The sequence below is a fragment of the Phacochoerus africanus genome, unplaced genomic scaffold (genome assembly GCF_016906955.1).
Source record: "Phacochoerus africanus isolate WHEZ1 unplaced genomic scaffold, ROS_Pafr_v1 Scaffold_129, whole genome shotgun sequence".
NCBI classification, from domain to species: domain Eukaryota; kingdom Metazoa; phylum Chordata; class Mammalia; order Artiodactyla; family Suidae; genus Phacochoerus; species Phacochoerus africanus.
In genome coordinates this window covers 43509-56445 of record NW_025927321.1, presented here as the reverse complement: position 1 = coordinate 56445, position 12937 = coordinate 43509, and positions in this window count along the sequence as shown.

Genomic DNA, 12937 nt, shown 5'->3' with positions numbered 1-12937 from the left:
CAATGGGCTGGTGCTCTTCCCTGATTCACCAGGAAGAATCAGCTGAGAGTTAAGAGGAATGGAGCAGGAGTTTGTCATGGCTCAGTGGTTAAGGAATCCAACTAGAAACCATGAGGTTGAGGGTTCGATCTCTGACCTTGCTCAGTGGGTTAAGGATCCAGCATTGCAGGGAGCTGTGTTGTAGGTCACAGACTTGGCTCAGATCTGGCATTGCTGTGGCTGTGGCATTGGCCGTAGCTACAGCTCCAATTGGACCCCTGGCCTGGGAACCTCCATATGCCACAGGTGTGGCCCCAGAAAAGACAAAATGACAAAAAAAAAAAAAAAAAGGAATGGAACCGATGGGAGCCTCTTGTCCTAGAGATCTCTGGTGCCCACACCCCACCCTGCCTCCCTAGTGGACACATCCAGAGTGGGTACATGGTCAGGGAAGAGCTTAGTGGGCTGGAGCAAAGGGCTCTCCTTGGATGGGAGAATACTGGGCCTTATATTCACCTGTGCACCTTCCACTTCCAACTTCAGTGCCTCCTGGGGCCCAGAAGGCAGGGAATCTGGCTCAGAGCTTTTTTCTTAAAATTTACACATCAAATGTAGGTGCTAAACTATACCACTCAGTGGCACTTAGTGTATTAGCAGAGCCATGCCACCATCACCACTATTTCCACCTTCCTCTACCTCGTGAAAAAAAATCTCAGTACATACCCCCACTGGACCCTCCCCCAGCACTGGGGGCCACTGACCTCTTTCTGTCTGGGCTTGGCTCTGCTGGACACAGCACCTCCATGGAACCTCACAGCATGTGGTCTCCGTGTCTGCTTTCTTTCCTGAGCATCATATCCATCCATGTTGCAGCACGTGGCAGTGTTTCCCTCTTTTTCTGGTTGAATGCTGTACCACCACATCCTGGTCCTCCAGCCACCTGTCCAGGGCTACTTAGATGGGGCCCTCTTTTTGCTCTTGGGAGTAGCTCTGCTATGAGTGTGCATGTACATCTATCTGTGTCCCTGTCTTCCTCTCTCTTGGGTGTATACCTGGGAAAGGACCTGTTGTATCATGTGGCAACTCTTCATTTAACTTTTGGAGAAAGGCCTGGTTTTCCAAAGAAATTGCCCCATTTTACAATCCTGCCAGCCAAACAGGAAGGTGCCAGCTTTTCCACATCCTCATTTGATCAGTAACAGCCACTCCAGTGGGTGAGAAGTTTGGTCCTCTGCTGGCTTTGATTTGCATCCCCCTGATGCTAATGTTGAGATTGGTCTCCTGTGCCCTTTGGCCTTGATTTTGCAGAAAAGTCTATTCAGGCCCTCTGCCCAATGTCTACTTGGGCCATTTCTATAGTGGACTTAGGAGTTTGGCCATATTCCGTATACTGGGCTCTTATCTGTCAGGTCAGTCTCACATTTTTATTCATTGTAGGGGTTGTCATTTTCTTGACAGTGTCACTTGTCACTTGAGGCACAGCTGTTTTAATTTTAATCAAGTCCACTTTATCAATGTTTATCTTTTGTTCCCTGGGCTTTTGATGCCTAAGCAAAATATGAGTCCTAAGAGCCTGTGAGGCCCTCCACAGCCGGCAGCTTCCCTTCCCTCAGTTCCCCTGGCCCAGGGAGCTCACACCCCGGTGCTGCAGGACAGCTGCTGGCCTTGGCCTCCTGGCCGCCTTCTTTTTCCTCCTCATCTCATTGTGACAGGATCTCCAGGCTGCTGGCAAGGGTCTGTAAGTGGAAGTGTTAGGATGTTTGGGATGTCACCCACCCAGGCAGCATGGTTTTCTCCTGTCTGATCAGATAGAAGGGGAGCTGCCAACAGGGGGCCCACTTCAACCTGTTGGTTCTCTGAAGCTCTTTCATGCACTGGAATATTTGCATTTTTTCTTTCAGCATCAGACATGGTAAAGCTGGAGACCCTGCTGGCCCTGGAACGAGCAGATATCATTGCCAGCTATGAACAGGTGAGGCACCAGAGGGAGCTTAGCCATTAGGAGCAGCTGCAGCCCTGGAAGGGGTCAGAGCCAAGGGCAGGCAGAGAGGCCTGGTGGGGACAAGACCCAAGTAGAACAAGTGAGGCCCAAAGGTCATTGTCATCAGCAGGAGCAGGAACATCCCCCAATGGGAATCAAAATATTCCAGGTGTGGACCACTCCCTGAGGGGGAAGGTGAGGCCCAAGGTGGGGAATCACAGCCCAAGGGGGCAAGTGTGTCCCTGGGGGATCAGAGCAAAGGCTGACCATGTAAAGCTCAGAGGCAGCAGGAGCAGGTGTGTCCCATGCAGGATCAGAGAAGGTAGGAGCAGATGAGGTGCAGGTGGCTCTCCTTGGGGCAGGTTCTCATGCTGGGCCACCAGCAGAGGTTCCTGGGCTCCTGAGGACACTCTGCTTGTGCCCTCACCTTGGTGCCCCATCTGGGTTTCAGGGGCGCCGGTCAGGGCCTCCAGCGGACCCATGGGATGATGCTGACCTGTCGCTCTACAAGGCCACAGACAGGCTAGGCTTTTTGCCGTGAGTCATCTTGATACCCACTCCCCCCTCCCCAGGGAGGGTTACCATTTGCAGAAACACCTCTGGAGGCAGAACCCTTCTGTCTAGCTCAGGGCCTCAAATCCTGGTGGCCACTGGGGACCAGGGTCCACACTAGGCTTGGGGTGAGAGAGCTTAAAGAATATACAGGAAAAACTGGAGGCTGAGCCAGCCTGGGCCTTAGCCCTGTGGCCTCTACACCCACACTGGGGAGAGCCCAGGGCAGCCATCCAGCAGGGTCAGGGTCAGGGCTCAGCCTGATCTGCAGTGGCTCTACAGAGCCTGGCCACAGGGGGAGGGGCACCTGGCCCACAGGTCTCCAAGGGCGGTGGGCCCAGCCAGGGGGCCATGTGGGGACACTGTGAAGGGCAGTGAGATGTTGCTTCAGATATTGGACAGATGGTTAGGAGGTGGTAATGTAGGACCTAAAAGCTCACAGGAAGGTGACAGTGGCAGGGGGAGTTTGACTCCTTGTGTGGTGCCAGGAGGAGATTCAGGGTAGGATGGCTGGCCTGGCCGTGATGGGGGAGGGGAGACTGGGATGAAGTTGCTGGGTCTGCTCTGGGAGGGGCCACACACCTGTCAGGTCAGGAGTGGGGGTGCACAGTGCAGAAGGGGTGGCCAGCCTCAGTGGAAGTAGGGGCACTGCCTGGGGTGCTGCAGTCTGCTCCAGAGCTGGCACCCACCTTGGGTCCTCCTCTGTCAGGGTATCCCTGGTTAGGATGGGGGGTGGCAGGGGCTGGGGGCCTCCAGACACCTGGTCCTCACAGCTCTACTTCTCTTGCCTTGTAGTCAGGAGCAGCCTAGCCTCAGCACCCAGGGCCTCGGCATCCACAGCCTCAGCACCCACGAGGCAAGGGTGAGAGCCAGTCCATGCTATGCTGGTGGGAGGTGGGAGGTGGCCAAGCAGTGGCTGTGGTTCCTTGCTGCCTGACCGCAGAGTTGTTGGGGGTCCTTGGGCTGTGAGGGGCCTGTGCCTTCATGCCTCCTCTAAGATCAGAGCCCTGAGTCAGGGCCACTTTAGGGAAGCAGGAAGCTTGGCTAACACCACCATGTCCCCTTTTCCAGCAAAGAGCCAAGGACATCAGGCGAGCCCCTAAGTGGGTGAAGATGCTGAGGAACTGGGGCAAATACGGGGACAGTCAAAAGGTAGAAACCTGAGCATTCTGACCCTGAAGGAGGCTGGTCTGGGTCCCCTGGGGCTTTCCTGGCCACCCTAGCCCAGGACCCCACAGAGTGGACCAGCCATGCCCACACCACAGCCTATCCTCAGCTGGGGGAGACTGGGCCAGGCCCGGGCAGAGCCAGCCTCTCCTGAGCAACTTCTGCATGAGTCTTGCTTCATGTCACTGGGTGTCACTTGCACCAGTCTTAGGGCCCCTTCTTACCTGCAGATGCGCCGGCGGGTCTACAAGGGGATCCCCCCACAGGTGAGAGGACAGGCATGGTCTCTGCTGTTGGACCTGGAGAAGGTGAAGGCAGAGAACCAAGGGAAATACCAGGTATGGCCCCTCCACCTGTGCCTCAGGGACCCTCGCCTGTCCCCAGATTTCCTGGCACCTCCCAGGCTTATAGGCCCAGGGCCCACCTGCCAGCAAAGCCATGCCAACCATGCAGACACTGAGTCCAGGGTTGCACAGGTGCCACCTAGCATCACACTAAGGCCTCCCATACCCCTGAGGGGGACAGAGTCACAGGGCAAGGGACAGAAGCCAAGAGGAAAGAGCAAGGTGACCCCACAGAAACCATGGATAGAGACCACCAGGCCAGATGAACACAGCCCTGACTGACTTGGGTCAAGAAACAGGTCTCAATCCATTGACCAAGAGAGGTCCCTACCCATGGCCAGTTCCTGCCACTCAGCTCCCATCTGCACCATGGGCACCCTAAGTCCCACAGCTCAGGGTGGGTGCTCTATGCACCCGGCTGAGCGGCATCAGCAGGAGAAGTGCAGGGGAGCAGGTGTGATAGTGGCCACAGGTGTCCAAGTTGCTCAATGATGGGTGATCTGAGAGGCCCCCAAGCATGGTGAACACCCACTGACACTGTGGGAAAAGAGCCAGCATCACACTTAGTCCTCAGGCTCTCAAAAGGCCCTGAAAACAAGGCATGGGCTCCCCTTCTGGCCCTCTGCTTCACCCAGCCTGTGTGTGGTGGGACTCAGAGGGGTCAAGGGACAGAGGCCCAGTTGCCCTCTCAGCATCCCACTGCCCTGGGACACACATACCTGGGAGCAGCCTCCCAGGGGACAAGCCCATCGCCAGGGCAGAGGCACTGTCATCCTGGACTGCCTTGTGTGGGGTGGGGGAGGAGGGGATCTGGTGGCCTGGCCAGTGTGTCACCACTGGGTGGGGGTCTGGGCCTGAAGAAGCCCCAGGCTGATTATCCACAGGGCTTCTGGGCACAGGCTGTGACCTGGGCACCCTTGGGATCCTGCCTGGCTTCCGAAACAAGCAAAAGAAAGGTTTCTCTAGAAACACTCATGTTGAGCTGGCAGCGCCTGCTCTGCTGGTTAGGGTTCCAGGCCTCTGACTTTGCCACCCCCCCCCCACCCCCGGCTCTACCCACAGAGAATGAAAGAGCAGGCCAGGCTCTACTCTCTGGACATCAAATTTATCGACATGGATGTGAGCTACACCTTCCAAAACAATATTATGTTCAGGGAGCGTTACGGCATCAAGTGAGGATGTTGGGCCACTGGTCCTGGGGCAGGAGAGCAGGGGAGCAGGGGTGTGGTGGCCCGGGGATCCTGGGGGAGAGGAGGCATGATGGTGAGGGCTGGACCTGAGATGGTGAGAGTGGGGCCCGTGCAGAGCACCTGCAGGAGTGGGAGCACACAGGGCTGGGGTGGCCCTGAGGGAGGACGGCTGTGCCCTCAGAAGTCAACAGGCCCCTGCAGGGATGGGAGGGGCACTGGGCAGCAGAGAGCAGGCTGGACCAGGACACAGAAGGATGGACTGAGAGTCAGATGAGTCAAAATGACACCTCATTTTGATGTTTGTCTACCTTTTTAAACAATTCGTATCATTTATAAAAGTAAAGTGGGATGGAACCCGCAATTCTATCACTCTGTCCTACATTAGCAATCCTTGCTCCATCCAGTGTCCCACACGCACCACACACTTGACCAGTGGAAGGTGTTTATAGTGAGCCTCATTGTCCCCTTTCCAGGCAGCAAGCCCTCTTCAACGTGCTTGCAGCTTACTCTGTCTACAACACGGTGAGTACCCGCCCCTGGTCAGCCATCCCACAGTGGCCCTGCTTCTTTAGTGGCCTATTGGCACCAGTCAGGATGTCAGCTCCCATGGCCACAGAGATGATGCAGGGGGACCTCTGCTCTGAAACTGACATGGATGGCTGGGGTGCAGACCCCACTTTTAAGGACAGAAATGGCACATGATACCTGGGCTGCATCAGCCCACGAGCTGATAGCAAGTTCACATGGCCCTAAAAAGCATTGCTGTGGTCACAACACTTAAGTTTGAATCCTGAAATGCCATTTTATGAATCAGAATCCTAGCAGGGATGAGAGGTCCCAGCAAACCAACTCCTGTGTGGCCCATGGGAGGCAGCTCCCGGCCCCATCTGCTCTTTCTGAAACAATCCCTCAAAAAACACAACCTGAGAGGACCCCACAGGCTGCCCACAATAGGGCCTGGGGCCACCCACACACCACCGCCACACAAAAGCCAGGCCCACACAGGCCACAGTCAGCAACCCTCCACCTCCCCTCATAGCAGGACATCCAGACCTTGCTGGTTCCCAGCACCCAGCATGCCTCATCTGGGAAAGGGGGTCTGGGATGGTGCCCAGGCATGAGTGGGAGCCCATCCAGAAGCTGAGGTGAAAGTGCCAGGGAGGGGATGGTGGAGGCCTCTGAAGTGGTCCCAGCAGCCATGTCTGACTCTTGCAGGAGGTGGGCTACTGCCATGGCATGAACCAGATTGTCGCCATCCTGCTCATGTTTCTTAATGAGGAGGATGCTTTCTGGGCACTGGCCCAACTGATGGAAAACAAAAGACATGCCATGCACGGTAGGTGACTGCCACAGAGCACTGGATGTTACTCAGAGTCGGGAGTCTCCCTGCAGAGTTCTCCCAGTTGTGGGGCTGCCAGGGAAGGACCTGGTCCCTCTCCCCATCAGCAAAGGTCACCAGCTCCCCCCGGCAGTCTGCGTCCTGTAACCACAGCCCTCAGCCCTGGCCTCATCCACACCACTCCATCCCTGCTGGTCCCTCTGCCTCTCTTCTGCTGCTACTGGGCCACCTCCAACCCCACCCCAAGCCCCTGATCAGAGGAGGCCCAGGTGGCAGCATCTCCCTGCTGTGCCCCCCACCTGACTCCCAGGCCCAGGAAATGTTCATGCACGACCCCACCCCCATCCCTTGGGCCACTCCCAGCCACTCAGTACTGGGACCCTTGTCCCCTGCTGTAGCCACAGTTCAGAGAGCCTGTGCCAGAGACAGATGCCTGCCTGATGCTCAGCACTGGGCACCTGCCAAGCTGGGCCTCAGTGGGCAGGTTCTCAACCCTGGGCCACCCCAAGCCTCAAAAGCAACCAGTCCTATCTGGGAAGAGCCATCCAGTCAGGCTGGAGTGGGCCCTGCACACCGGGGACACTGTGCAGGGAGGAGGCCCGGGTTCCCAGGGCACATAAGCCCCTGCCAGGTACACCTTTGACTTTTTTGGGGTGATTCTTGTGGATTCTCAGGCTTCTTCACTCCGGGGTTCCCGAAACTGCAGAGACTGCAGGCCCATCATGATAAGATTCTGGAAAGGACCCTCCCCAAGCTGAAGCAGCACCTGGTGAGTAGAAGCAGCCCTCACAGGGCCTAGCCTGCCTGCATTTTCATGTTCTTGGCCCTGGTGAGGCCAGGCCTGAGCTGGGGTCCACTGGCCAGGGGGGTGGCTGCATGGGGCCTCTGGGGGGGAGGTTTGAGGCCAAGCAGGCCAGCCCCGATCCCTTGTGCCTCTGTCAGGACAAGGAATACATGTCCACAGCAATTTACACTACGCCATGGTTTCAGCGCTGCTTTATTGACCATGTAAGTGTGCCCAGGGAGACCAGTTCCCTGAGGGGCATCCCAGGGGAAGCCCAGAACCCTGGGGAGGGGGGAACTGGGGTCCTTGGGCAAACCGTCTTTCCCTGGGCTCCTGGAGGGAAGGCTGGGTCAGCCCAGGAGGAGGGCAAGCCCGTGCCCACCCTGCAGTCAGCCCCAGGCTTCTTGGAGGTGCTCCTGTGGAGCCTGGGGCAGTCTTTTATCTCTAGGTCAGCAGATGTGCAGGCCAGGCCTTTAGGACCCCAGGTGGCCTGGTGGGGACCTCTTCAGTCCACTCAGCTAAGAGCTGTAGGGCCTGTTTGGAGGCAGCCTGTGGGACCGCAGGACCCAGAGGCAGTGGGGGGCTCCTACCCTGTTCTAGGACACTCCCTCAACACACACCTTGTGCCCTGCTCAATCTGCCCCTCCTGGGCCTGCTGTCCCCACAGACACCATTCTCACTCACACTGAGACTACTGGACGCATACATCCTGGAGGGTGAGCGAATGCTCACAGCCATGGCCTATACAATCATCAAGATTCACCAAAGTGAGTAAGCCTGAGCCTGGGATGCTCAGCCACAGAGGTGGGCCAGCTGACACACAGGTTGGGTAGGGGCCCTGAGAGAGGTGGCAAGAATGGGGCCAGCTGCTGGATGTGACACTGCCTTGGTTCTCCTGGGGCCAGCAGAGCGTGTCTGCTGCCCCCAGGGAAAGGCCCCAGGGTGGGGGCTGAACCTTCCCAGTGGGGCCCCTGTTGGCCTGATGGCATCCTTATCCTCAGAACGCCTCCTGAAGCTGCCCCTGGAGGGATTGCATGAGTTTTTCCAGTACTCGATCTCCAAGCCATGGGCCCTGGATGATGACACAGTGATCAAAAGGTTACAAGCCACAATGACTGAGCTGCAAAAGAAGAAATATGGCCTACTCCCTCCAGGTGGGCTCAGCAGGGGTCGCCTCCTGATACCCCTTCCAGGGCAGTGACCCATGGATCATCCAGGGCCTTCCTGCTCCCCCCGTCCACCTGCTCATCTGCTCTAAGGCTCAGCCTGCATGGGTTGGGCCCCAGGGCAGCCTCCACAGATACTGACCATAACCTTCCCAGGCACAAAGGATGTTCTCAGGGTGGGGCCAGGGTGGCCATTTGGGCCACCAGGAGCCCCACCCTGCACAGATCACAGAGCCTGGGGGAGACACTGACCTGGTGTGCTCACTTCCAGCAGAACCTGAGGAGTTCCCCACAAGGCCCCTGGGTCTGGAGCGACCATCCCTGGAACCCAGGCCTTGCCCTATCACTACAAGCATCAAGGAACTCCCTGGAGAGGACGGGCCAGCTCTCCATGGCCCACCTGCCCAGCACCAGCAGCCAAGACCCTCACCCATTCAGGGCTGCCTACAGGCTGAAGAGCACCATCAAGAGGGGCCGTGGCATCAGGATGCCACCTCAGAGGGCCCAAGAGTCCCTGAGTCTGTCCTGCCTATTCCCATCCCTCTGCATACCTCAGGACCGAATGTGGCCCTGGAGATGGACCTCCCTTCCCAACATCCCCAAGAACTATGAGTGTCCAGTGAAGTGGCAGGTTGACATCGGGTTTGAGCCCGAGTGTTGGGACCTTTGCCCCTCAGCACGGGCCAAGGTCGCCCTCAGGGCAACACTGCAGGCCTAGCCCTGCAGCCCCACCAAGGCCCCAGACACAAGTCCTTCCTGGGCCCATTGAACATGCAGCCACAGGGCCCAGGACAACCCTCCTGACCCATGACAAGTGCAGCCACTGCCCTTCCTGGGACAGTGACCACCATGGCCAAAACAGGATATGCTATTTCAACTTCATTAAGATTTGTAATGCTACTCCATCATTTTGCAAATGACCCGTTGACATTATCCATGACACAACGGGCATTTGTGATGAAGTTAAATTTTCCTCAAAAATCCAGTGATTTCTAAGATTTGTCTTTCAAATGAGATGCATCTTGCCACTTGCAGCACTAAAGCATTGAATCCCAAATCCCGGTGTTCACCACAGGGTGGCAGAATTCATCTTCTGCCTCAGTCATCCAGCTGCAAGTATTCATAGAGCAGACAGACACTTTGAAAAACATGTAAGCTTTTGTATTAAGGAGCTCCAATGGCAAAGCGTGAATAATTTCCCACTATAAATCTCCTAGAGCTCCTTTTATTTCTTTCTTGTTACTATGAGGCAAGAATGGTAGTGGTGAATTTGGTAGGGTTTATAACATGTCTCTAATGATCTTGGACCATGGTATTCCCAGAAATGTTCCTGACTGCTCTAAGCCCTTTTGTTTGGCTAAACTGAACAGTTCTACTTGGCTAATTCTACTTACCATAGCTTGCATAGCCTCTCAAGCTTCTCCCTTTGAGACAGAAACTATTATGAAGTTGTCAATATAATATAATAACTTACTTTAGGTATGGTCATATATACATTTCTAGTCTAAAAACACGGCAGTACATTAAATCTATATCTTTGGGGGAAAATGGTACAACTATACTGTATTCCTTTCCATACAAAATGAACTATGCCTGATAGCTCTTTGTTTCTAAAAGTTCACCTAACAGCATAAATGTATGCAAATTGCATTTAACTTTTAAAAGAGTAATGAGTCATTCCAGAAGACAACACAAATTATAATGTTACAATTAAAATCATATAGTGGTTAAGAAATCTTAATGGATACTGCAGAAATAGGAAAAAAAAAACCATAAAAAGGAATACTATGAGGCACTAATATAGCCAACAAATTTTCACAACCTAGAAGGAAATGGACAACTTTCTAGAGACTTACAGCCTGCCAAAACCGAATCAAAATGAAACAGATTAACTGAAACAGATCCATCACTAGAAATGAAATTGAATATATAATGAACACACTCCTACGAAACGAAAGTGCAGAACCAGGTGGCTTCACAGTGGATTCGATCTACCAAACATACAAAGAGGAACTTATACCCATACCTTCTTAAAACTTTTCCAAAAGGTTGAAGAAGGAACATTCCCAAGACATTCTATGAAGCCACCAGCACCCTAATACCAAAACCAGACAAAGATACTACCAAAAAAGGAAAACTATAGGCCAATATCTTTGATGAACGTAAATGCAAAAATTCTCAACAAAATTTTAGCCAACTGAATCCAACAACATATAAAAAAGATGATACAACCATGAATGACCAAGTGGGACCCATCCCAGGTCCACAAGGATGGTTCAACATGTGCAAATCAATCAACATCATATACCACGCTAACAAAGGAAAAGTCAAAACCACATGTAGAAAAAAGCAGTTGATGAAAGTCCAACATTTATTTGTGATAAAACTCTTACCAAAGTGGTATAGAGGGAACATACTTTAACATAATAAAAGCCATTTATGACAAACCCACAGCAAATATAATACTCAATGGGGCAAAGCCTGAAAGCATTTCTGCTAAAATCTGGAACAAGACAAGGATGCCCACTCTCACCACTTTTATTCAACATAGTATTGGAAGTCCTAACCTGAGCAATCAGATAAACAAAAGAAATAAAATGTATCCAATTGAAGAGAAGAGGTAAAATCAGTCATCTGCATACAGATGACATGATATACAAATAGAAAACCCTAAGACTCCCCACAAAAAGTACTTGAACTGATCAACAAATTCAGCAATGTATCAGGGCACAAGATTAACATTCAGAAAAACAGTTACATTTCTGTATACTAACAATGAAATATTAGAAAAGGGATTCAAGGAGTTCCTGTAGTTGCGCAGTGGTTAACGAATCCGACTAAGAACCATGAGGTTGTGGGTTCGGGTCCCTGCCCTTGCTCAGTGGGTTAAAGGTCAGGCGTTGGGGTGAGCTGTGGTGTAGGTTGCAGACGCGGCTTGGATCCTGTGCTGCTGTGGCTCTGGCGTAGGCAGGTGGCTACAGCTCCGATTCGACCCCTAGCCTGGGAACCTCCAAATGCCACAGTAGCGGCCCAAAGAAATAGCAAAAAGACCAAAAAAAAAAAAGGATTCAAAATTACAATACCTTTTAAAATTGCACCCAAAAAAACCAGCTGCCTAGAAATAAACCTGACCTAGGAGGTTAAAGACTGATATGCTGAGAACTATAAATATTAATCAAGGAAATTAAAGAGGATTCAAAGAAATGGAGAGATACTCCATGCTCCTCAGGTTGGAAAAATTAATATCATAAAATGTCCATACTACCAAAGCAATCTACAGATTCAGTGTAATCTCCATCAAGTTATCAATTACATTTTTCATAGAACTAAAATAAACAATCCAATGATTTATATGGAAGCATAAGAGATCCAGAACTGCCTAGGCAACCTGAGGAACAACAACAACAACAACAACAACAACCAAGCAGGAGGCATAACTCTCCCAGACTTCAGACAATATTACAAAACTAAAGTAATTAAGACAGTGTGGTGCTGGTACCAAAACAGACATACAGACCAAAGGAACAGAATAGAGAACCCAGAAATAAACACAGACACCTCTGGTCAATTAATCTTTGACAAAGGAGGCAGGAATATAAAATGGGAAAAAGTCTTTTCATTAAGTGGTGCTGGGAAAACCAGACAGATGCATGCAAATCAATGAAACTGGAAGACACCCTCACACCACGGACAAACATAAACTCAAAATGGAGTAAAGACTTAAAAGCTAAGACAAGACACCATCAAACACCTAGAAGAGAACATATTATATATTAATTCTCTGCACAAATCTGTGTGCTGGCCATAACCAAACTTGGTCCTAGAGGGAGGGTCAGACTGTTCCTTGGAGGAGCATCTCTGGATTACCCAGGGCACTTGCTTGTCTCCTACTTCGCAGTTGGCTGCCGGAGCTGCAGGAAGATCCCTGACCCAAGGCAGGGGGACAGAGCGCCAACCCTGCACCAGGTGTGAATCCTGCTTCTAGGGAAAGTCAGGTTGAAACTCCACTGTGGAGAAAGCAAACCGGCATTTGTGGGCGTGGCCATGGGCAGAGGGATATGCCCTCTATTCTGTGCACTGGGATCCTGAGGCACGGGAGACTAGCAGGTGGCCTAGGAGCTGGGTGGGTGGAGAGCAAATGCAGATCACTGGGCATGCGCGCCTGCACGCATGGCCATGCGTGACTGCCCGCTGAAGAACAAAGGGTGACCTAGGAGCCTTCCGGGAGGCCCTGCGGAGGACTTGCCGCCAAGCAATGCCCCTTGCCCACCTGCCCCCCCCCCACCCCGGAGGGCGCGCTGAAAGGAAGAGTACCCCTGGTGAACTCCGCCTCAGCTTGAGGCCAACTTTAAGGTAAGCTTAAGAGAAACCACATTGCGACCTGTGTGGTGGGTGAGGGGTAAGCGGTGCCGCACTCCTTAGGAATGCCTGGCCA